Below are 24,034 nucleotides of genomic sequence, written 5' to 3' on the forward strand. Positions count from 1 at the left end.
CCCCTTCCGTCCCGACTTGTCCCGACTTTGCTCGACTGCCGCTCGCTGCCGCTCGGGTCGCGGTCCATATGACAGCACAAGTACGAGAAGCATCTGCGAGATGGGCGCGGCCCGAACCGGCGAGTCCGAGGCGCCGTGTGCGGGCGTTCGGAGCTACCAGTGCCGCTCTGTGCTGCGCTGTGCCGTGGAAAGGTGCGAAAACATGCACACAAGACACAGGCTTTTCGGCAAAGTATACATCTCTTGTAGCGACGAAAGGTAAATTTTTGTTTACAAATTTGCCCTTGTGCACTGCTACAAAACAATATGCCCTGACGTTTTTCACAACATTTCTGTCACTTCATACTGTTTTTATTATTCCAGAGACTCTTTGGAAGTCTTACTTGGCGCACTCTTTTCAAACTGAGTTCCTTAATATCGTATCTTACGATAGTTTAAAATCAGTATGGAAGCATCTTTGTCACATGAGAAAGGTAGCATGAAAAAAGGGCTGGCAGGAGTAGTGACAAGAAAGCAAGAAATGAAGACAGCCAGAGTTCCCAGGCGGTCGCCGATCCGAATACTGACGTTGTTGCTTTTCTTCGGTGGTCGGACGGGAACAGGTCTTTCTTTAATGTAGTTAGTTTTTGGAATTTAGCGCTCCTACAAAACAGTACTCTCTGACGCGTTTCAAGAGCACATCTGTCGATTCGCAGTGTTTCGTTATTTTCAACGAGATCCTAGCACTCTTCCTCCGCGCATTCTTGTTCAAACTGAGTTCATTACTGTAATTTCGCATCTTACGTTTAATACAGTAGTTTAAAATGCTTGTGGAAGCATCTATGTCGCACCTGAGAGTTTTTCATGAAAAGAGGGCTGGCAGGTGTAGTGACATAAAATTTAAAAGAAGAGAGGGAGCCAACAGCACCCGGTGTTCCCAGGCGGTCACCCATCCAAGTACTAACCGGGCCCGATGTTGCTTAACTTCGGTGATCGGACGAGAACCGGTGTATTCAACATGGTATGGCCGTTGGCGTCCTTATACAGTAGCCGCACGGCAGAAGAAGGCTTCGCCTCTCCTCCCAACACACGCAATCGCCGTTTTCGGTGGCACATTTGACGCAAAGCACGTCCTTCCACCTCGAAGGCGACGCGCAGTGCGGCGCGCCGCCACGTGGGTCAGACGCACAACACAGCTGCTCGTTGCACCGCCTGTTATTCGTTTGTTCGACAAAGTATCCATCTCTTGTAGCGATGGAAGGTAAATTTTTGTTTACAAATTTGCCGTTGAGCACTGCTACAAAACAATATGCCCTGACGTATTTCACAACATTTCTGTCACTTCATACTGTTTTGTTATTTCCAGAGACTCTTTGGAAGTCTTACTTGGCGCACTCTTTTCAAACTGAGTTCCTTAATATCGTATCTTACGATAGTTTAAAATCAGTATGGAAGCATCTTTGTCACATGAGAAAGGTAGCATGAAAAAAGGGCTGGCAGGAGTAGTGACAAGAAAGCAAGAAATGAAGACAGCCAGAGTTCCCAGGCGGTCGCCGATCCGAATACTGACGTTGTTGCTTTTCTTCGGTGGTCGGATGGGAACAGGTCTTTCTTTAATGTAGTTAGTTTTTGGAATTTAGCGCTCCTACAAAACAGTACTCTCTGACGCGTTTCAAGAGCACATCTGTCAATTCGCAGTGTTTCGTTATTTTCAACGAGATCCTAGCACTCTTCCTCCGCGCATTCGTGTTCAAACTGAGTTCATTACTGTAATTTCGCATCTTACGTTTAATACAGTAGTTTAAAATGCTTGTGGAAGCATCTTTGTCGCACCTGAGAGTTTTTCATGAAAAGAGGGCTGGCAGGTGTAGTGACATAAAATTTAAAAGAAGAGAGGGAGCCAACAGCACCCGGTGTTCCCAGGCGGTCACCCATCCAAGTACTAACCGGGCCCGATGTTGCTTAACTTCGGTGATCGGACGAGAACCGGTGTATTCAACATGGTATGGCCGTTGGCGTCCTTGTACAGTAGCCGCACGGCAGAAGAAGGCTTCGCTTCTCCTCCCAACACACGCAATCGCCGTTTTCGGTGGCACATTTGACGCAAAGCACGTCCTTCCACCTCGAAGGCGACGCGCAGTGCGGCGCGCCGCCACGTGGGTCAGACGCACAACACAGCTGCTCGTTGCACCGCCTGTCATTCGTTTGTTCGACAAAGTATCCATCTCTTGTAGCGATGGAAGGTAAATTTTTGTTTACAAATTTGCCGTTGAGCACTGCTACAAAACAATATGCCCTGACGTATTTCACAACATTTCTGTCACTTCATACTGTTTTGTTATTTCCAGAGACTCTTTGGAAGTCTTCCTTGGCGCACTCTTTTCAAACTGAGTTCCTTAATATCGTATCTTACGATAGTTTAAAATCAGTATGGAAGCATCTTTGTCACATGAGAAAGGTAGCATGAAAAAAGGGCTGGCAGGGGTAGTGACAAGATAGCAAGAAATGAAGACAGAGGGAAGCGTTCTCACCTGCCTGACACTCGTCGCGCTTCCAGATATTTGCGTAATTTGCACGGTTCATTCTCGGCTGTCCCCTTCCGTCCCGACTTGTCCCGACTTTGCTCGACTGCCGCTCGCTGCCGCTCGGGTCGCGGTCCATATGACAGCACAAGTACGAGAAGCACCTGCGAGATGGGCGCGGCCCGAACCGGCGAGTCCGAGGCGCCGTGTGCGGGCGTTCGGAGCTACCAGTGCCGCTCTGTGCTGCGCTGTGCCGTGGAAAGGTGCGAAAACATGCACACAAGACACAGGCTTTTCGGCAAAGTATCCATCTCTTGTAGCGATGGAAGGTAAATTTTTGTTTACAAATTTGCCGTTGAGCACTGCTACAAAACAATATGCCCTGACGTATTTCACAACATTTCTGTCACTTCATACTGTTTTGTTATTTCCAGAGACTCTTTGGAAGTCTTACTTGGCGCACTCTTTTCAAACTGAGTTCCTTAATATCGTATCTTACGATAGTTTAAAATCAGTATGGAAGCATCTTTGTCACATGAGAAAGGTAGCATGAAAAAAGGGCTGGCAGGAGTAGTGACAAGAAAGCAAGAAATGAAGACAGCCAGAGTTCCCAGGCGGTCGCCGATCCGAATACTGACGTTGTTGCTTTTCTTCGGTGGTCGGACGGGAACAGGTCTTTCTTTAATGTAGTTAGTTTTTGGAATTTAGCGCTCCTACAAAACAGTACTCTCTGACGCGTTTCAAGAGCACATCTGTCAATTCGCAGTGTTTCGTTATTTTCAACGAGATCCTAGCACTCTTCCTCCGCGCATTCGTGTTCAAACTGAGTTCATTACTGTAATTTCGCATCTTACGTTTAATACAGTAGTTTAAAATGCTTGTGGAAGCATCTTTGTCGCACCTGAGAGTTTTTCATGAAAAGAGGGCTGGCAGGTGTAGTGACATAAAATTTAAAAGAAGAGAGGGAGCCAACAGCACCCGGTGTTCCCAGGCAGTCACCCATCCAAGTACTAACCGGGCCCGATGTTGCTTAACTTCGGTGATCGGACGAGAACCGGTGTATTCAACATGGTATGGCCGTTGGCGTCCTTGTACAGTAGCCGCACGGCAGAAGAAGGCTTCGCCTCTCCTCCCAACACACGCAATCGCCGTTTTCGGTGGCACATTTGACGCAAAGCACGTCCTTCCACCTCGAAGGCGACGCGCAGTGCGGCGCGCCGCCACGTGGGTCAGACGCACAACACAGCTGCTCGTTGCACCGCCTGTCATTCGTTTGTTCGACAAAGTATCCATCTCTTGTAGCGATGGAAGGTAAATTTTTGTTTACAAATTTGCCGTTGAGCACTGCTACAAAACAATATGCCCTGACGTATTTCACAACATTTCTGTCACTTCATACTGTTTTGTTATTTCCAGAGACTCTTTGGAAGTCTTCCTTGGCGCACTCTTTTCAAACTGAGTTCCTTAATATCGTATCTTACGATAGTTTAAAATCAGTATGGAAGCATCTTTGTCACATGAGAAAGGTAGCATGAAAAAAGGGCTGGCAGGAGTAGTGACAAGAAAGCAAGAAATGAAGACAGCCAGAGTTCCCAGGCGGTCGCCGATCCGAATACTGACGTTGTTGCTTTTCTTCGGTGGTCGGACGGGAACAGGTCTTTCTTTAATGTAGTTAGTTTTTGGAATTTAGCGCTCCTACAAAACAGTACTCTCTGACGCGTTTCAAGAGCACATCTGTCGATTCGCAGTGTTTCGTTATTTTCAACGAGATCCTAGCACTCTTCCTCCGCGCATTCTTGTTCAAACTGAGTTCATTACTGTAATTTCGCATCTTACGTTTAATACAGTAGTTTAAAATGCTTGTGGAAGCATCTATGTCGCACCTGAGAGTTTTTCATGAAAAGAGGGCTGGCAGGTGTAGTGACATAAAATTTAAAAGAAGAGAGGGAGCCAACAGCACCCGGTGTTCCCAGGCGGTCACCCATCCAAGTACTAACCGGGCCCGATGTTGCTTAACTTCGGTGATCGGACGAGAACCGGTGTATTCAACATGGTATGGCCGTTGGCGTCCTTATACAGTAGCCGCACGGCAGAAGAAGGCTTCGCCTCTCCTCCCAACACACGCAATCGCCGTTTTCGGTGGCACATTTGACGCAAAGCACGTCCTTCCACCTCGAAGGCGACGCGCAGTGCGGCGCGCCGCCACGTGGGTCAGACGCACAACACAGCTGCTCGTTGCACCGCCTGTTATTCGTTTGTTCGACAAAGTATCCATCTCTTGTAGCGATGGAAGGTAAATTTTTGTTTACAAATTTGCCGTTGAGCACTGCTACAAAACAATATGCCCTGACGTATTTCACAACATTTCTGTCACTTCATACTGTTTTGTTATTTCCAGAGACTCTTTGGAAGTCTTACTTGGCGCACTCTTTTCAAACTGAGTTCCTTAATATCGTATCTTACGATAGTTTAAAATCAGTATGGAAGCATCTTTGTCACATGAGAAAGGTAGCATGAAAAAAGGGCTGGCAGGAGTAGTGACAAGAAAGCAAGAAATGAAGACAGCCAGAGTTCCCAGGCGGTCGCCGATCCGAATACTGACGTTGTTGCTTTTCTTCGGTGGTCGGACGGGAACAGGTCTTTCTTTAATGTAGTTAGTTTTTGGAATTTAGCGCTCCTACAAAACAGTACTCTCTGACGCGTTTCAAGAGCACATCTGTCAATTCGCAGTGTTTCGTTATTTTCAACGAGATCCTAGCACTCTTCCTCCGCGCATTCGTGTTCAAACTGAGTTCATTACTGTAATTTCGCATCTTACGTTTAATACAGTAGTTTAAAATGCTTGTGGAAGCATCTTTGTCGCACCTGAGAGTTTTTCATGAAAAGAGGGCTGGCAGGTGTAGTGACATAAAATTTAAAAGAAGAGAGGGAGCCAACAGCACCCGGTGTTCCCAGGCGGTCACCCATCCAAGTACTAACCGGGCCCGATGTTGCTTAACTTCGGTGATCGGACGAGAACCGGTGTATTCAACATGGTATGGCCGTTGGCGTCCTTGTACAGTAGCCGCACGGCAGAAGAAGGCTTCGCCTCTCCTCCCAACACACGCAATCGCCGTTTTCGGTGGCACATTTGACGCAAAGCACGTCCTTCCACCTCGAAGGCGACGCGCAGTGCGGCGCGCCGCCACGTGGGTCAGACGCACAACACAGCTGCTCGTTGCACCGCCTGTCATTCGTTTGTTCGACAAAGTATCCATCTCTTGTAGCGATGGAAGGTAAATTTTTGTTTACAAATTTGCCGTTGAGCACTGCTACAAAACAATATGCCCTGACGTATTTCACAACATTTCTGTCACTTCATACTGTTTTGTTATTTCCAGAGACTCTTTGGAAGTCTTCCTTGGCGCACTCTTTTCAAACTGAGTTCCTTAATATCGTATCTTACGATAGTTTAAAATCAGTATGGAAGCATCTTTGTCACATGAGAAAGGTAGCATGAAAAAAGGGCTGGCAGGGGTAGTGACAAGATAGCAAGAAATGAAGACAGAGGGAAGCGTTCTCACCTGCCTGACACTCGTCGCGCTTCCAGATATTTGCGTAATTTGCACGGTTCATTCTCGGCTGTCCCCTTCCGTCCCGACTTGTCCCGACTTTGCTCGACTGCCGCTCGCTGCCGCTCGGGTCGCGGTCCATATGACAGCACAAGTACGAGAAGCATCTGCGAGATGGGCGCGGCCCGAACCGGCGAGTCCGAGGCGCCGTGTGCGGGCGTTCGGAGCTACCAGTGCCGCTCTGTGCTGCGCTGTGCCGTGGAAAGGTGCGAAAACATGCACACAAGACACAGGCTTTTCGGCAAAGTATACATCTCTTGTAGCGACGAAAGGTAAATTTTTGTTTACAAATTTGCCCTTGTGCACTGCTACAAAACAATATGCCCTGACGTTTTTCACAACATTTCTGTCACTTCATACTGTTTTTATTATTCCAGAGACTCTTTGGAAGTCTTACTTGGCGCACTCTTTTCAAACTGAGTTCCTTAATATCGTATCTTACGATAGTTTAAAATCAGTATGGAAGCATCTTTGTCACATGAGAAAGGTAGCATGAAAAAAGGGCTGGCAGGAGTAGTGACAAGAAAGCAAGAAATGAAGACAGCCAGAGTTCCCAGGCGGTCGCCGATCCGAATACTGACGTTGTTGCTTTTCTTCGGTGGTCGGACGGGAACAGGTCTTTCTTTAATGTAGTTAGTTTTTGGAATTTAGCGCTCCTACAAAACAGTACTCTCTGACGCGTTTCAAGAGCACATCTGTCGATTCGCAGTGTTTCGTTATTTTCAACGAGATCCTAGCACTCTTCCTCCGCGCATTCTTGTTCAAACTGAGTTCATTACTGTAATTTCGCATCTTACGTTTAATACAGTAGTTTAAAATGCTTGTGGAAGCATCTTTGTCGCACCTGAGAGTTTTTCATGAAAAGAGGGCTGGCAGGTGTAGTGACATAAAATTTAAAAGAAGAGAGGGAGCCAACAGCACCCGGTGTTCCCAGGCGGTCACCCATCCAAGTACTAACCGGGCCCGATGTTGCTTAACTTTGGTGATCGGACGAGAACCGGTGTATTCAACATGGTATGGCCGTTGGCGTCCTTGTACAGTAGCCGCACGGCAGAAGAAGGCTTCGCCTCTCCTCCCAACACACGCAATCGCCGTTTTCGGTGGCACATTTGACGCAAAGCACGTCCTTCCACCTCGAAGGCGACGCGCAGTGCGGCGCGCCGCCACGTGGGTCAGACGCACAACACAGCTGCTCGTTGCACCGCCTGTCATTCGTTTGTTCGACAAAGTATCCATCTCTTGTAGCGATGGAAGGTAAATTTTTGTTTACAAATTTGCCGTTGAGCACTGCTACAAAACAATATGCCCTGACGTATTTCACAACATTTCTGTCACTTCAGACTGTTTTGTTATTTCCAGAGACTCTTTGGAAGTCTTCCTTGGCGCACTCTTTTCAAACTGAGTTCCTTAATATCGTATCTTACGATAGTTTAAAATCAGTATGGAAGCATCTTTGTCACATGAGAAAGGTAGCATGAAAAAAGGGCTGGCAGGGGTAGTGACAAGATAGCAAGAAATGAAGACAGAGGGAAGCGTTCTCACCTGCCTGACACTCGTCGCGCTTCCAGATATTTGCGTAATTTGCACGGTTCATTCTCGGCTGTCCCCTTCCGTCCCGACTTGTCCCGACTTTGCTCGACTGCCGCTCGCTGCCGCTCGGGTCGCGGTCCATATGACAGCACAAGTACGAGAAGCATCTGCGAGATGGGCGCGGCCCGAACCGGCGAGTCCGAGGCGCCGTGTGCGGGCGTTCGGAGCTACCAGTGCCGCTCTGTGCTGCGCTGTGCCGTGGAAAGGTGCGAAAACATGCACACAAGACACAGGCTTTTCGGCAAAGTATACATCTCTTGTAGCGACGAAAGGTAAATTTTTGTTTACAAATTTGCCCTTGTGCACTGCTACAAAACAATATGCCCTGACGTTTTTCACAACATTTCTGTCACTTCATACTGTTTTTATTATTCCAGAGACTCTTTGGAAGTCTTACTTGGCGCACTCTTTTCAAACTGAGTTCCTTAATATCGTATCTTACGATAGTTTAAAATCAGTATGGAAGCATCTTTGTCACATGAGAAAGGTAGCATGAAAAAAGGGCTGGCAGGAGTAGTGACAAGAAAGCAAGAAATGAAGACAGCCAGAGTTCCCAGGCGGTCGCCGATCCGAATACTGACGTTGTTGCTTTTCTTCGGTGGTCGGACGGGAACAGGTCTTTCTTTAATGTAGTTAGTTTTTGGAATTTAGCGCTCCTACAAAACAGTACTCTCTGACGCGTTTCAAGAGCACATCTGTCGATTCGCAGTGTTTCGTTATTTTCAACGAGTTCCTAGCACTCTTCCTCCGCGCATTCTTGTTCAAACTGAGTTCATTACTGTAATTTCGCATCTTACGTTTAATACAGTAGTTTAAAATGCTTGTGGAAGCATCTTTGTCGCACCTGAGAGTTTTTCATGAAAAGAGGGCTGGCAGGTGTAGTGACATAAAATTTAAAAGAAGAGAGGGAGCCAACAGCACCCGGTGTTCCCAGGCGGTCACCCATCCAAGTACTAACCGGGCCCAATGTTGCTTAACTTCGGTGATCGGACGAGAACCGGTGTATTCAACATGGTATGGCCGATGGCGTCCTTATACAGTAGCCGCACGGCAGAAGAAGGCTTCGCCTCTCCTCCCAACACACGCAATCGCCGTTTTCGGTGGCACATTTGACGCAAAGCACGTCCTTCCACCTCGAAGGCGACGCGCAGTGCGGCGCGCCGCCACGTGGGTCAGACGCACAACACAGCTGCTCGTTGCACCGCCTGTCATTCGTTTGTTCGACAAAGTATCCATCTCTTGTAGCGATGGAAGGTAAATTTTTGTTTACAAATTTGCCGTTGAGCACTGCTACAAAACAATATGCCCTGACGTATTTCACAACATTTCTGTCACTTCATACTGTTTTGTTATTTCCAGAGACTCTTTGGAAGTCTTCCTTGGCGCACTCTTTTCAAACTGAGTTCCTTAATATCGTATCTTACGATAGTTTAAAATCAGTATGGAAGCATCTTTGTCACATGAGAAAGGTAGCATGAAAAAAGGGCTGGCAGGGGTAGTGACAAGATAGCAAGAAATGAAGACAGAGGGAAGCGTTCTCACCTGCCTGACACTCGTCGCGCTTCCAGATATTTGCGTAATTTGCACGGTTCATTCTCGGCTGTCCCCTTCCGTCCCGACTTGTCCCGACTCTGCTCGACTGCCGCTCGCTGCCGCTCGGGTCGCGGTCCATATGACAGCACAAGTACGAGAAGCACCTGCGAGATGGGCGCGGCCCGAACCGGCGAGTCCGAGGCGCCGTGTGCGGGCGTTCGGAGCTACCAGTGCCGCTCTGTGCTGCGCTGTGCCGTGGAAAGGTGCGAAAACATGCACACAAGACACAGGCTTTTCGGCAAAGTATACATCTCTTGTAGCGACGAAAGGTAAATTTTTGTTTACAAATTTGCCCTTGTGCACTGCTACAAAACAATATGCCCTGACGTTTTTCACAACATTTCTGTCACTTCATACTGTTTTTATTATTCCAGAGACTCTTTGGAAGTCTTACTTGGCGCACTCTTTTCAAACTGAGTTCCTTAATATCGTATCTTACGATAGTTTAAAATCAGTATGGAAGCATCTTTGTCACATGAGAAAGGTAGCATGAAAAAAGGGCTGGCAGGAGTAGTGACAAGAAAGCAAGAAATGAAGACAGCCAGAGTTCCCAGGCGGTCGCCGATCCGAATACTGACGTTGTTGCTTTTCTTCGGTGGTCGGACGGGAACAGGTCTTTCTTTAATGTAGTTAGTTTTTGGAATTTAGCGCTCCTACAAAACAGTACTCTCTGACGCGTTTCAAGAGCACATCTGTCGATTCGCAGTGTTTCGTTATTTTCAACGAGATCCTAGCACTCTTCCTCCGCGCATTCTTGTTCAAACTGAGTTCATTACTGTAATTTCGCATATTACGTTTAATACAGTAGTTTAAAATGCTTGTGGAAGCATCTTTGTCGCACCTGAGAGTTTTTCATGAAAAGAGGGCTGGCAGGTGTAGTGACATAAAATTTAAGAGAAGAGAGGGAGCCAACAGCACCCGGTGTTCCCAGGCGGTCACCCATCCAAGTACTAACCGGGCCCGATGTTGCTTAACTTCGGTGATCGGACGAGAACCGGTGTATTCAACATGGTATGGCCGTTGGCGTCCTTGTACAGTAGCCGCACGGCAGAAGAAGGCTTCGCCTCTCCTCCCAACACACGCAATCGCCGTTTTCGGTGGCACATTTGACGCAAAGCACGTCCTTCCACCTCGAAGGCGACGCGCAGTGCGGCGCGCCGCCACGTGGGTCAGACGCACAACACAGCTGCTCGTTGCACCGCCTGTCATTCGTTTGTTCGACAAAGTATCCATCTCTTGTAGCGATGGAAGGTAAATTTTTGTTTACAAATTTGCCGTTGAGCACTGCTACAAAACAATATGCCCTGACGTATTTCACAACATTTCTGTCACTTCAGACTGTTTTGTTATTTCCAGAGACTCTTTGGAAGTCTTCCTTGGCGCACTCTTTTCAAACTGAGTTCCTTAATATCGTATCTTACGATAGTTTAAAATCAGTATGGAAGCATCTTTGTCACATGAGAAAGGTAGCATGAAAAAAGGGCTGGCAGGGGTAGTGACAAGATAGCAAGAAATGAAGACAGAGGGAAGCGTTCTCACCTGCCTGACACTCGTCGCGCTTCCAGATATTTGCGTAATTTGCACGGTTCATTCTCGGCTGTCCCCTTCCGTCCCGACTTGTCCCGACTTTGCTCGACTGCCGCTCGCTGCCGCTCGGGTCGCGGTCCATATGACAGCACAAGTACGAGAAGCATCTGCGAGATGGGCGCGGCCCGAACCGGCGAGTCCGAGGCGCCGTGTGCGGGCGTTCGGAGCTACCAGTGCCGCTCTGTGCTGCGCTGTGCCGTGGAAAGGTGCGAAAACATGCACACAAGACACAGGCTTTTCGGCAAAGTATACATCTCTTGTAGCGACGAAAGGTAAATTTTTGTTTACAAATTTGCCCTTGTGCACTGCTACAAAACAATATGCCCTGACGTTTTTCACAACATTTCTGTCACTTCATACTGTTTTTATTATTCCAGAGACTCTTTGGAAGTCTTACTTGGCGCACTCTTTTCAAACTGAGTTCCTTAATATCGTATCTTACGATAGTTTAAAATCAGTATGGAAGCATCTTTGTCACATGAGAAAGGTAGCATGAAAAAAGGGCTGGCAGGAGTAGTGACAAGAAAGCAAGAAATGAAGACAGCCAGAGTTCCCAGGCGGTCGCCGATCCGAATACTGACGTTGTTGCTTTTCTTCGGTGGTCGGACGGGAACAGGTCTTTCTTTAATGTAGTTAGTTTTTGGAATTTAGCGCTCCTACAAAACAGTACTCTCTGACGCGTTTCAAGAGCACATCTGTCGATTCGCAGTGTTTCGTTATTTTCAACGAGATCCTAGCACTCTTCCTCCGCGCATTCTTGTTCAAACTGAGTTCATTACTGTAATTTCGCATCTTACGTTTAATACAGTAGTTTAAAATGCTTGTGGAAGCATCTTTGTCGCACCTGAGAGTTTTTCATGAAAAGAGGGCTGGCAGGTGTAGTGACATAAAATTTAAGAGAAGAGAGGGAGCCAACAGCACCCGGTGTTCCCAGGCGGTCACCCATCCAAGTACTAACCGGGCCCGATGTTGCTTAACTTCGGTGATCGGACGAGAACCGGTGTATTCAACATGGTATGGCCGTTGGCGTCCTTGTACAGTAGCCGCACGGCAGAAGAAGGCTTCGCCTCTCCTCCCAACACACGCAATCGCCGTTTTCGGTGGCACATTTGACGCAAAGCACGTCCTTCCACCTCGAAGGCGACGCGCAGTGCGGCGCGCCGCCACGTGGGTCAGACGCACAACACAGCTGCTCGTTGCACCGCCTGTCATTCGTTTGTTCGACAAAGTATCCATCTCTTGTAGCGATGGAAGGTAAATTTTTGTTTACAAATTTGCCGTTGAGCACTGCTACAAAACAATATGCCCTGACGTATTTCACAACATTTCTGTCACTTCATACTGTTTTGTTATTTCCAGAGACTCTTTGGAAGTCTTCCTTGGCGCACTCTTTTCAAACTGAGTTCCTTAATATCGTATCTTACGATAGTTTAAAATCAGTATGGAAGCATCTTTGTCACATGAGAAAGGTAGCATGAAAAAAGGGCTGGCAGGGGTAGTGACAAGATAGCAAGAAATGAAGACAGAGGGAAGCGTTCTCACCTGCCTGACACTCGTCGCGCTTCCAGATATTTGCGTAATTTGCACGGTTCATTCTCGGCTGTCCCCTTCCGTCCCGACTTGTCCCGACTTTGCTCGACTGCCGCTCGCTGCCGCTCGGGTCGCGGTCCATATGACAGCACAAGTACGAGAAGCATCTGCGAGATGGGCGCGGCCCGAACCGGCGAGTCCGAGGCGCCGTGTGCGGGCGTTCGGAGCTACCAGTGCCGCTCTGTGCTGCGCTGTGCCGTGGAAAGGTGCGAAAACATGCACACAAGACACAGGCTTTTCGGCAAAGTATACATCTCTTGTAGCGACGAAAGGTAAATTTTTGTTTACAAATTTGCCCTTGTGCACTGCTACAAAACAATATGCCCTGACGTTTTTCACAACATTTCTGTCACTTCATACTGTTTTTATTATTCCAGAGACTCTTTGGAAGTCTTACTTGGCGCACTCTTTTCAAACTGAGTTCCTTAATATCGTATCTTACGATAGTTTAAAATCAGTATGGAAGCATCTTTGTCACATGAGAAAGGTAGCATGAAAAAAGGGCTGGCAGGAGTAGTGACAAGAAAGCAAGAAATGAAGACAGCCAGAGTTCCCAGGCGGTCGCCGATCCGAATACTGACGTTGTTGCTTTTCTTCGGTGGTCGGACGGGAACAGGTCTTTCTTTAATGTAGTTAGTTTTTGGAATTTAGCGCTCCTACAAAACAGTACTCTCTGACGCGTTTCAAGAGCACATCTGTCGATTCGCAGTGTTTCGTTATTTTCAACGAGATCCTAGCACTCTTCCTCCGCGCATTCTTGTTCAAACTGAGTTCATTACTGTAATTTCGCATCTTACGTTTAATACAGTAGTTTAAAATGCTTGTGGAAGCATCTTTGTCGCACCTGAGAGTTTTTCATGAAAAGAGGGCTGGCAGGTGTAGTGACATAAAATTTAAGAGAAGAGAGGGAGCCAACAGCACCCGGTGTTCCCAGGCGGTCACCCATCCAAGTACTAACCGGGCCCGATGTTGCTTAACTTCGGTGATCGGACGAGAACCGGTGTATTCAACATGGTATGGCCGTTGGCGTCCTTGTACAGTAGCCGCACGGCAGAAGAAGGCTTCGCCTCTCCTCCCAACACACGCAATCGCCGTTTTCGGTGGCACATTTGACGCAAAGCACGTCCTTCCACCTCGAAGGCGACGCGCAGTGCGGCGCGCCGCCACGTGGGTCAGACGCACAACACAGCTGCTCGTTGCACCGCCTGTCATTCGTTTGTTCGACAAAGTATCCATCTCTTGTAGCGATGGAAGGTAAATTTTTGTTTACAAATTTGCCGTTGAGCACTGCTACAAAACAATATGCCCTGACGTATTTCACAACATTTCTGTCACTTCAGACTGTTTTGTTATTTCCAGAGACTCTTTGGAAGTCTTCCTTGGCGCACTCTTTTCAAACTGAGTTCCTTAATATCGTATCTTACGATAGTTTAAAATCAGTATGGAAGCATCTTTGTCACATGAGAAAGGTAGCATGAAAAAAGGGCTGGCAGGGGTAGTGACAAGATAGCAAGAAATGAAGACAGAGGGAAGCGTTCTCACCTGCCTGACACTCGTCGCGCTTCCAGATATTTGCGTAATTTGCACGGTTCATTCTCGGCTGTCCCCTTCCGTCCCGACTTGTCCCGACTTTGCTCGACTGCCGCTCGCTGCCGCTCGGGTCGCGGTCCATATGACAGCACAAGTACGAGAAGCACCTGCGAGATGGGCGCGGCCCGAACCGGCGAGTCCGAGGCGCCGTGTGCGGGCGTTCGGAGCTACCAGTGCCGCTCTGTGCTGCGCTGTGCCGTGGAAAGGTGCGAAAACATGCACACAAGACACAGGCTTTTCGGCAAAGTATACATCTCTTGTAGCGACGAAAGGTAAATTTTTGTTTACAAATTTGCCCTTGTGCACTGCTACAAAACAATATGCCCTGACGTTTTTCACAACTTTTCTGTCACTTCATACTGTTTTTATTATTCCAGAGACTCTTTGGAAGTCTTACTTGGCGCACTCTTTTCAAACTGAGTTCCTTAATATCGTATCTTACGATAGTTTAAAATCAGTATGGAAGCATCTTTGTCACATGAGAAAGGTAGCATGAAAAAAGGGCTGGCAGGAGTAGTGACAAGAAAGCAAGAAATGAAGACAGCCAGAGTTCCCAGGCGGTCGCCGATCCGAATACTGACGTTGTTGCTTTTCTTCGGTGGTCGGACGGGAACAGGTCTTTCTTTAATGTAGTTAGTTTTTGGAATTTAGCGCTCCTACAAAACAGTACTCTCTGACGCGTTTCAAGAGCACATCTGTCAATTCGCAGTGTTTCGTTATTTTCAACGAGATCCTAGCACTCTTCCTCCGCGCATTCTTGTTCAAACTGAGTTCATTACTGTAATTTCGCATCTTACGTTTAATACAGTAGTTTAAAATGCTTGTGGAAGCATCTTTGTCGCACCTGAGAGTTTTTCATGAAAAGAGGGCTGGCAGGTGTAGTGACATAAAATTTAAAAGAAGAGAGGGAGCCAACAGCACCCGGTGTTCCCAGGCGGTCACCCATCCAAGTACTAACCGGGCCCGATGTTGCTTAACTTCGGTGATCGGACGAGAACCGGTGTATTCAACATGGTATGGCCGTTGGCGTCCTTGTACAGTAGCCGCACGGCAGAAGAAGGCTTCGCCTCTCCTCCCAACACACGCAATCGCCGTTTTCGGTGGCACATTTGACGCAAAGCACGTCCTTCCACCTCGAAGGCGACGCGCAGTGCGGCGCGCCGCCACGTGGGTCAGACGCACAACACAGCTGCTCGTTGCACCGCCTGTCATTCGTTTGTTCGACAAAGTATCCATCTCTTGTAGCGATGGAAGGTAAATTTTTGTTTACAAATTTGCCGTTGAGCACTGCTACAAAACAATATGCCCTGACGTATTTCACAACATTTCTGTCACTTCAGACTGTTTTGTTATTTCCAGAGACTCTTTGGAAGTCTTCCTTGGCGCACTCTTTTCAAACTGAGTTCCTTAATATCGTATCTTACGATAGTTTAAAATCAGTATGGAAGCATCTTTGTCACATGAGAAAGGTAGCATGAAAAAAGGGCTGGCAGGGGTAGTGACAAGATAGCAAGAAATGAAGACAGAGGGAAGCGTTCTCACCTGCCTGACACTCGTCGCGCTTCCAGATATTTGCGTAATTTGCACGGTTCATTCTCGGCTGTCCCCTTCCGTCCCGACTTGTCCCGACTTTGCTCGACTGCCGCTCGCTGCCGCTCGGGTCGCGGTCCATATGACAGCACAAGTACGAGAAGCACCTGCGAGATGGGCGCGGCCAGAACCGGCGAGTCCGAGGCGCCGTGTGCGGGCGTTCGGAGCTACCAGTGCCGCTCTGTGCTGCGCTGTGCCGTGGAAAGGTGCGAAAACATGCACACAAGACACAGGCTTTTCGGCAAAGTATACATCTCTTGTAGCGACGAAAGGTAAATTTTTGTTTACAAATTTGCCCTTGTGCACTGCTACAAAACAATATGCCCTGACGTTTTTCACAACTTTTCTGTCACTTCATACTGTTTTTATTATTCCAGAGACTCTTTGGAAGTCTTACTTGGCGCACTCTTTTCAAACTGAGTTCCTTAATATCGTATCTTACGATAGTTTAAAATCAGTATGGAAGCATCTTTGTCACATGAGAAAGGTAGCATGAAAAAAGGGCTGGCAGGAGTAGTGACAAGAAAGCAAGAAATGAAGACAGCCAGAGTTCCCAGGCGGTCGCCGATCCGAATACTGACGTTGTTGCTTTTCTTCGGTGGTCGGACGGGAACAGGTCTTTCTTTAATGTAGTTAGTTTTTGGAATTTAGCGCTCCTACAAAACAGTACTCTCTGACGCGTTTCAAGAGCACATCTGTCAATTCGCAGTGTTTCGTTATTTTCAACGAGATCCTAGCACTCTTCCTCCGCGCATTCTTGTTCAAACTGAGTTCATTACTGTAATTTCGCATCTTACGTTTAATACAGTAGTTTAAAATGCTTGTGGAAGCATCTTTGTCGCACCTGAGAGTTTTTCATGAAAAGAGGGCTGGCAGGTGTAGTGACATAAAATTTAAAAGAAGAGAGGGAGCCAACAGCACCCGGTGTTCCCAGGCGGTCACCCATCCAAGTACTAACCGGGCCCGATGTTGCTTAACTTCGGTGATCGGACGAGAACCGGTGTATTCAACATGGTATGGCCGTTGGCGTCCTTGTACAGTAGCCGCACGGCAGAAGAAGGCTTCGCCTCTCCTCCCAACACACGCAATCGCCGTTTTCGGTGGCACATTTGACGCAAAGCACGTCCTTCCACCTCGAAGGCGACGCGCAGTGCGGCGCGCCGCCACGTGGGTCAGACGCACAACACAGCTGCTCGTTGCACCGCCTGTCATTCGTTTGTTCGACAAAGTATCCATCTCTTGTAGCGATGGAAGGTAAATTTTTGTTTACAAATTTGCCGTTGAGCACTGCTACAAAACAATATGCCCTGACGTATTTCACAACATTTCTGTCACTTCAGACTGTTTTGTTATTTCCAGAGACTCTTTGGAAGTCTTCCTTGGCGCACTCTTTTCAAACTGAGTTCCTTAATATCGTATCTTACGATAGTTTAAAATCAGTATGGAAGCATCTTTGTCACATGAGAAAGGTAGCATGAAAAAAGGGCTGGCAGGGGTAGTGACAAGATAGCAAGAAATGAAGACAGAGGGAAGCGTTCTCACCTGCCTGACACTCGTCGCGCTTCCAGATATTTGCGTAATTTGCACGGTTCATTCTCGGCTGTCCCCTTCCGTCCCGACTTGTCCCGACTTTGCTCGACTGCCGCTCGCTGCCGCTCGGGTCGCGGTCCATATGACAGCACAAGTACGAGAAGCACCTGCGAGATGGGCGCGGCCCGAACCGGCGAGTCCGAGGCGCCGTGTGCGGGCGTTCGGAGCTACCAGTGCCGCTCTGTGCTGCGCTGTGCCGTGGAAAGGTGCGAAAACATGCACACAAGACACAGGCTTTTCGGCAAAGTATACATCTCTTGTAGCGACGAAAGGTAAATTTTTGTTTACAAATTTGCCCTTGTGCACTGCTACAAAACAATATGCCCTGACGTTTTTCACAACTTTTCTGTCACTTCATACTGTTTTTATTATTCCAGAGACTCTTTGGAAGTCTTACTTGGCGCACTCTTTTCAAACTGAGTTCCTTAATATCGTATCTTACGATAGTTTAAAATCAGTATGGAAGCATCTTTGTCACATGAGAAAGGTAGCATGAAAAAAGGGCTGGCAGGAGTAGTGACAAGAAAGCAAGAAATGAAGACAGCCAGAGTTCCCAGGCGGTCGCCGATCCGAATACTGACGTTGTTGCTTTTCTTCGGTGGTCGGACGGGAACAGGTCTTTCTTTAATGTAGTTAGTTTTTGGAATTTAGCGCTCCTACAAAACAGTACTCTCTGACGCGTTTCAAGAGCACATCTGTCAATTCGCAGTGTTTCGTTATTTTCAACGAGATCCTAGCACTCTTCCTCCGCGCATTCTTGTTCAAACTGAGTTCATTACTGTAATTTCGCATCTTACGTTTAATACAGTAGTTTAAAATGCTTGTGGAAGCATCTTTGTCGCACCTGAGAGTTTTTCATGAAAAGAGGGCTGGCAGGTGTAGTGACATAAAATTTAAAAGAAGAGAGGGAGCCAACAGCACCCGGTGTTCCCAGGCGGTCACCCATCCAAGTACTAACCGGGCCCGATGTTGCTTAACTTCGGTGATCGGACGAGAACCGGTGTATTCAACATGGTATGGCCGTTGGCGTCCTTGTACAGTAGCCGCACGGCAGAAGAAGGCTTCGCCTCTCCTCCCAACACACGCAATCGCCGTTTTCGGTGGCACATTTGACGCAAAGCACGTCCTTCCACCTCGAAGGCGACGCGCAGTGCGGCGCGCCGCCACGTGGGTCAGACGCACAACACAGCTGCTCGTTGCACCGCCTGTCATTCGTTTGTTCGACAAAGTATCCATCTCTTGTAGCGATGGAAGGTAAATTTTTGTTTACAAATTTGCCGTTGAGCACTGCTACAAAACAATATGCCCTGACGTATTTCACAACATTTCTGTCACTTCAGACTGTTTTGTTATTTCCAGAGACTCTTTGGAAGTCTTCCTTGGCGCACTCTTTTCAAACTGAGTTCCTTAATATCGTATCTTACGATAGTTTAAAATCAGTATGGAAGCATCTTTGTCACATGAGAAAGGTAGCATGAAAAAAGGGCTGGCAGGGGTAGTGACAAGATAGCAAGAAATGAAGACAGAGGGAAGCGTTCTCACCTGCCTGACACTCGTCGCGCTTCCAGATATTTGCGTAATTTGCACGGTTCATTCTCGGCTGTCCCCTTCCGTCCCGACTTGTCCCGACTTTGCTCGACTGCCGCTCGCTGCCGCTCGGGTCGCGGTCCATATGACAGCACAAGTACGAGAAGCACCTGCGAGATGGGCGCGGCCCGAACCGGCGAGTCCGAGGCGCCGTGTGCGGGCGTTCGGAGCTACCAGTGCCGCTCTGTGCTGCGCTGTGCCGTGGAAAGGTGCGAAAACATGCACACAAGACACAGGCTTTTCGGCAAAGTATACATCTCTTGTAGCGACGAAAGGTAAATTTTTGTTTACAAATTTGCCCTTGTGCACTGCTACAAAACAATATGCCCTGACGTTTTTCACAACTTTTCTGTCACTTCATACTGTTTTTATTATTCCAGAGACTCTTTGGAAGTCTTACTTGGCGCACTCTTTTCAAACTGAGTTCCTTAATATCGTATCTTACGATAGTTTAAAATCAGTATGGAAGCATCTTTGTCACATGAGAAAGGTAGCATGAAAAAAGGGCTGGCAGGAGTAGTGACAAGAAAGCAAGAAATGAAGACAGCCAGAGTTCCCAGGCGGTCGCCGATCCGAATACTGACGTTGTTGCTTTTCTTCGGTGGTCGGACGGGAACAGGTCTTTCTTTAATGTAGTTAGTTTTTGGAATTTAGCGCTCCTACAAAACAGTACTCTCTGACGCGTTTCAAGAGCACATCTGTCAATTCGCAGTGTTTCGTTATTTTCAACGAGATCCTAGCACTCTTCCTCCGCGCATTCTTGTTCAAACTGAGTTCATTACTGTAATTTCGCATCTTACGTTTAATACAGTAGTTTAAAATGCTTGTGGAAGCATCTTTGTCGCACCTGAGAGTTTTTCATGAAAAGAGGGCTGGCAGGTGTAGTGACATAAAATTTAAAAGAAGAGAGGGAGCCAACAGCACCCGGTGTTCCCAGGCGGTCACCCATCCAAGTACTAACCGGGCCCGATGTTGCTTAACTTCGGTGATCGGACGAGAACCGGTGTATTCAACATGGTATGGCCGTTGGCGTCCTTGTACAGTAGCCGCACGGCAGAAGAAGGCTTCGCCTCTCCTCCCAACACACGCAATCGCCGTTTTCGGTGGCACATTTGACGCAAAGCACGTCCTTCCACCTCGAAGGCGACGCGCAGTGCGGCGCGCCGCCACGTGGGTCAGACGCACAACACAGCTGCTCGTTGCACCGCCTGTCATTCGTTTGTTCGACAAAGTATCCATCTCTTGTAGCGATGGAAGGTAAATTTTTGTTTACAAATTTGCCGTTGAGCACTGCTACAAAACAATATGCCCTGACGTATTTCACAACATTTCTGTCACTTCAGACTGTTTTGTTATTTCCAGAGACTCTTTGGAAGTCTTCCTTGGCGCACTCTTTTCAAACTGAGTTCCTTAATATCGTATCTTACGATAGTTTAAAATCAGTATGGAAGCATCTTTGTCACATGAGAAAGGTAGCATGAAAAAAGGGCTGGCAGGGGTAGTGACAAGATAGCAAGAAATGAAGACAGAGGGAAGCGTTCTCACCTGCCTGACACTCGTCGCGCTTCCAGATATTTGCGTAATTTGCACGGTTCATTCTCGGCTGTCCCCTTCCGTCCCGACTTGTCCCGACTGCCGCTCGCTGCCGCTCGGGTCGCGGTCCATATGACAGCACAAGTACGAGAAGCACCTGCGAGATGGGCGCGGCCCGAACCGGCGAGTCCGAGGCGCCGTGTGCGGGCGTTCGGAGCTACCAGTGCCGCTCTGTGCTGCGCTGTGCCGTGGAAAGGTGCGAAAACATGCACACAAGACACAGGCTTTTCGGCAAAGTATACATCTCTTGTAGCGACGAAAGGTAAATTTTTGTTTACAAATTTGCCCTTGTGCACTGCTACAAAACAATATGCCCTGACGTTTTTCACAACTTTTCTGTCACTTCATACTGTTTTTATTATTCCAGAGACTCTTTGGAAGTCTTACTTGGCGCACTCTTTTCAAACTGAGTTCCTTAATATCGTATCTTACGATAGTTTAAAATCAGTATGGAAGCATCTTTGTCACATGAGAAAGGTAGCATGAAAAAAGGGCTGGCAGGAGTAGTGACAAGAAAGCAAGAAATGAAGACAGCCAGAGTTCCCAGGCGGTCGCCGATCCGAATACTGACGTTGTTGCTTTTCTTCGGTGGTCGGACGGGAACAGGTCTTTCTTTAATGTAGTTAGTTTTTGGAATTTAGCGCTCCTACAAAACAGTACTCTCTGACGCGTTTCAAGAGCACATCTGTCAATTCGCAGTGTTTCGTTATTTTCAACGAGATCCTAGCACTCTTCCTCCGCGCATTCTTGTTCAAACTGAGTTCATTACTGTAATTTCGCATCTTACGTTTAATACAGTAGTTTAAAATGCTTGTGGAAGCATCTTTGTCGCACCTGAGAGTTTTTCATGAAAAGAGGGCTGGCAGGTGTAGTGACATAAAATTTAAAAGAAGAGAGGGAGCCAACAGCACCCGGTGTTCCCAGGCGGTCACCCATCCAAGTACTAACCGGGCCCGATGTTGCTTAACTTCGGTGATCGGACGAGAACCGGTGTATTCAACATGGTATGGCCGTTGGCGTCCTTGTACAGTAGCCGCACGGCAGAAGAAGGCTTCGCCTCTCCTCCCAACACACGCAATCGCCGTTTTCGGTGGCACATTTGACGCAAAGCACGTCCTTCCACCTCGAAGGCGACGCGCAGTGCGGCGCGCCGCCACGTGGGTCAGACGCACAACACAGCTGCTCGTTGCACCGCCTGTCATTCGTTTGTTCGACAAAGTATCCATCTCTTGTAGCGATGGAAGGTAAATTTTTGTTTACAAATTTGCCGTTGAGCACTGCTACAAAACAATATGCCCTGACGTATTTCACAACATTTCTGTCACTTCAGACTGTTTTGTTATTTCCAGAGACTCTTTGGAAGTCTTCCTTGGCGCACTCTTTTCAAACTGAGTTCCTTAATATCGTATCTTACGATAGTTTAAAATCAGTATGGAAGCATCTTTGTCACATGAGAAAGGTAGCATGAAAAAAGGGCTGGCAGGGGTAGTGACAAGATAGCAAGAAATGAAGACAGAGGGAAGCGTTCTCACCTGCCTGACACTCGTCGCGCTTCCAGATATTTGCGTAATTTGCACGGTTCATTCTCGGCTGTCCCCTTCCGTCCCGACTTGTCCCGACTTTGCTCGACTGCCGCTCGCTGCCGCTCGGGTCGCGGTCCATATGACAGCACAAGTACGAGAAGCACCTGCGAGATGGGCGCGGCCCGAACCGGCGAGTCCGAGGCGCCGTGTGCGGGCGTTCGGAGCTACCAGTGCCGCTCTGTGCTGCGCTGTGCCGTGGAAAGGTGCGAAAACATGCACACAAGACACAGGCTTTTCGGCAAAGTATACATCTCTTGTAGCGACGAAAGGTAAATTTTTGTTTACAAATTTGCCCTTGTGCACTGCTACAAAACAATATGCCCTGACGTTTTTCACAACTTTTCTGTCACTTCATACTGTTTTTATTATTCCAGAGACTCTTTGGAAGTCTTACTTGGCGCACTCTTTTCAAACTGAGTTCCTTAATATCGTATCTTACGATAGTTTAAAATCAGTATGGAAGCATCTTTGTCACATGAGAAAGGTAGCATGAAAAAAGGGCTGGCAGGAGTAGTGACAAGAAAGCAAGAAATGAAGACAGCCAGAGTTCCCAGGCGGTCGCCGATCCGAATACTGACGTTGTTGCTTTTCTTCGGTGGTCGGACGGGAACAGGTCTTCCTTTAATGTAGTTAGTTTTTGGAATTTAGCGCTCCTACAAAACAGTACTCTCTGACGCGTTTCAAGAGCACATCTGTCGATTCGCAGTGTTTCGTTATTTTCAACGAGATCCTAGCACTCTTCCTCCGCGCATTCTTGTTCAAACTGAGTTCATTACTGTAATTTCGCATCTTACGTTTAATACAGTAGTTTAAAATGCTTGTGGAAGCATCTTTGTCGCACCTGAGAGTTTTTCATGAAAAGAGGGCTGGCAGGTGTAGTGACATAAAATTTAAAAGAAGAGAGGGAGCCAACAGCACCCGGTGTTCCCAGGCGGTCACCCATCCAAGTACTAACCGGGCCCGATGTTGCTTAACTTCGGTGATCGGACGAGAACCGGTGTATTCAACATGGTATGGCCGTTGGCGTCCTTGTACAGTAGCCGCACGGCAGAAGAAGGCTTCGCCTCTCCTCCCAACACACGCAATCGCCGTTTTCGGTGGCACATTTGACGCAAAGCACGTCCTTCCACCTCGAAGGCGACGCGCAGTGCGGCGCGCCGCCACGTGGGTCAGACGCACAACACAGCTGCTCGTTGCACCGCCTGTCATTCGTTTGTTCGACAAAGTATCCATCTCTTGTAGCGATGGAAGGTAAATTTTTGTTTACAAATTTGCCGTTGAGCACTGCTACAAAACAATATGCCCTGACGTATTTCACAACATTTCTGTCACTTCATACTGTTTTGTTATTTCCAGAGACTCTTTGGAAGTCTTCCTTGGCGCACTCTTTTCAAACTGAGTTCCTTAATATCGTATCTTACGATAGTTTAAAATCAGTATGGAAGCATCTTTGTCACATGAGAAAGGTAGCATGAAAAAAGGGCTGGCAGGGGTAGTGACAAGATAGCAAGAAATGAAGACAGAGGGAAGCGTTCTCACCTGCCTGACACTCGTCGCGCTTCCAGATATTTGCGTAATTTGCACGGTTCATTCTCGGCTGTCCCCTTCCGTCCCGACTTGTCCCGACTTTGCTCGACTGCCGCTCGCTGCCGCTCGGGTCGCGGTCCATATGACAGCACAAGTACGAGAAGCATCTGCGAGATGGGCGCGGCCCGAACCGGCGAGTCCGAGGCGCCGTGTGCGGGCGTTCGGAGCTACCAGTGCCGCTCTGTGCTGCGCTGTGCCGTGGAAAGGTGCGAAAACATGCACACAAGACACAGGCTTTTCGGCAAAGTATACATCTCTTGTAGCGACGAAAGGTAAATTTTTGTTTACAAATTTGCCCTTGTGCACTGCTACAAAACAATATGCCCTGACGTTTTTCACAACTTTTCTGTCACTTCATACTGTTTTTATTATTCCAGAGACTCTTTGGAAGTCTTACTTGGCGCACTCTTTTCAAACTGAGTTCCTTAATATCGTATCTTAC

General features: G+C 47.8%; 16 non-coding genes across 16 annotated transcripts; all 16 read right to left on the bottom strand.

Moving 5' to 3' along the window:
- Window positions 1-895: 895 nt before the first annotated feature.
- Window positions 896-1,014, bottom strand: LOC126308435 (5S ribosomal RNA). The gene has a single exon (XR_007554329.1). It is a non-coding gene; the product is annotated as a 5S ribosomal RNA (ribosomal RNA).
- Window positions 1,015-1,877: 863 nt separating this feature from the next.
- LOC126308437 (5S ribosomal RNA) lies at window positions 1,878-1,996 on the bottom strand. Its single transcript, XR_007554330.1, has one exon. It is a non-coding gene; the product is annotated as a 5S ribosomal RNA (ribosomal RNA).
- Window positions 1,997-3,467: 1,471 nt separating this feature from the next.
- LOC126307763 (5S ribosomal RNA) lies at window positions 3,468-3,586 on the bottom strand. The gene has a single exon (XR_007553742.1). It is a non-coding gene; the product is annotated as a 5S ribosomal RNA (ribosomal RNA).
- An 863-nt stretch (window positions 3,587-4,449) lies between these two features.
- On the bottom strand, window positions 4,450-4,568 carry LOC126308438 (5S ribosomal RNA). The gene has a single exon (XR_007554331.1). It is a non-coding gene; the product is annotated as a 5S ribosomal RNA (ribosomal RNA).
- Window positions 4,569-5,431: 863 nt separating this feature from the next.
- Window positions 5,432-5,550, bottom strand: LOC126308439 (5S ribosomal RNA). The gene has a single exon (XR_007554332.1). It is a non-coding gene; the product is annotated as a 5S ribosomal RNA (ribosomal RNA).
- A 1,471-nt stretch (window positions 5,551-7,021) lies between these two features.
- On the bottom strand, window positions 7,022-7,140 carry LOC126307757 (5S ribosomal RNA). The gene has a single exon (XR_007553737.1). It is a non-coding gene; the product is annotated as a 5S ribosomal RNA (ribosomal RNA).
- Window positions 7,141-8,611: 1,471 nt separating this feature from the next.
- LOC126307701 (5S ribosomal RNA) lies at window positions 8,612-8,730 on the bottom strand. Its single transcript, XR_007553687.1, has one exon. It is a non-coding gene; the product is annotated as a 5S ribosomal RNA (ribosomal RNA).
- Window positions 8,731-10,201: 1,471 nt separating this feature from the next.
- On the bottom strand, window positions 10,202-10,320 carry LOC126308440 (5S ribosomal RNA). The gene has a single exon (XR_007554333.1). It is a non-coding gene; the product is annotated as a 5S ribosomal RNA (ribosomal RNA).
- Window positions 10,321-11,791: 1,471 nt separating this feature from the next.
- LOC126308441 (5S ribosomal RNA) lies at window positions 11,792-11,910 on the bottom strand. The gene has a single exon (XR_007554334.1). It is a non-coding gene; the product is annotated as a 5S ribosomal RNA (ribosomal RNA).
- Window positions 11,911-13,381: 1,471 nt separating this feature from the next.
- On the bottom strand, window positions 13,382-13,500 carry LOC126308442 (5S ribosomal RNA). Its single transcript, XR_007554335.1, has one exon. It is a non-coding gene; the product is annotated as a 5S ribosomal RNA (ribosomal RNA).
- Window positions 13,501-14,971: 1,471 nt separating this feature from the next.
- Window positions 14,972-15,090, bottom strand: LOC126308443 (5S ribosomal RNA). Its single transcript, XR_007554336.1, has one exon. It is a non-coding gene; the product is annotated as a 5S ribosomal RNA (ribosomal RNA).
- Window positions 15,091-16,561: 1,471 nt separating this feature from the next.
- Window positions 16,562-16,680, bottom strand: LOC126308444 (5S ribosomal RNA). Its single transcript, XR_007554337.1, has one exon. It is a non-coding gene; the product is annotated as a 5S ribosomal RNA (ribosomal RNA).
- Window positions 16,681-18,151: 1,471 nt separating this feature from the next.
- Window positions 18,152-18,270, bottom strand: LOC126308445 (5S ribosomal RNA). The gene has a single exon (XR_007554338.1). It is a non-coding gene; the product is annotated as a 5S ribosomal RNA (ribosomal RNA).
- A 1,471-nt stretch (window positions 18,271-19,741) lies between these two features.
- LOC126308448 (5S ribosomal RNA) lies at window positions 19,742-19,860 on the bottom strand. The gene has a single exon (XR_007554340.1). It is a non-coding gene; the product is annotated as a 5S ribosomal RNA (ribosomal RNA).
- Window positions 19,861-21,321: 1,461 nt separating this feature from the next.
- Window positions 21,322-21,440, bottom strand: LOC126308449 (5S ribosomal RNA). Its single transcript, XR_007554341.1, has one exon. It is a non-coding gene; the product is annotated as a 5S ribosomal RNA (ribosomal RNA).
- Window positions 21,441-22,911: 1,471 nt separating this feature from the next.
- Window positions 22,912-23,030, bottom strand: LOC126308450 (5S ribosomal RNA). The gene has a single exon (XR_007554342.1). It is a non-coding gene; the product is annotated as a 5S ribosomal RNA (ribosomal RNA).
- Between the last annotated feature and the right edge of the window lie 1,004 nt (window positions 23,031-24,034).

This window comes from Schistocerca gregaria, unplaced genomic scaffold (assembly GCF_023897955.1).
Source record: "Schistocerca gregaria isolate iqSchGreg1 unplaced genomic scaffold, iqSchGreg1.2 ptg000355l, whole genome shotgun sequence".
In the NCBI taxonomy this organism is placed as follows: domain Eukaryota; kingdom Metazoa; phylum Arthropoda; class Insecta; order Orthoptera; family Acrididae; genus Schistocerca; species Schistocerca gregaria.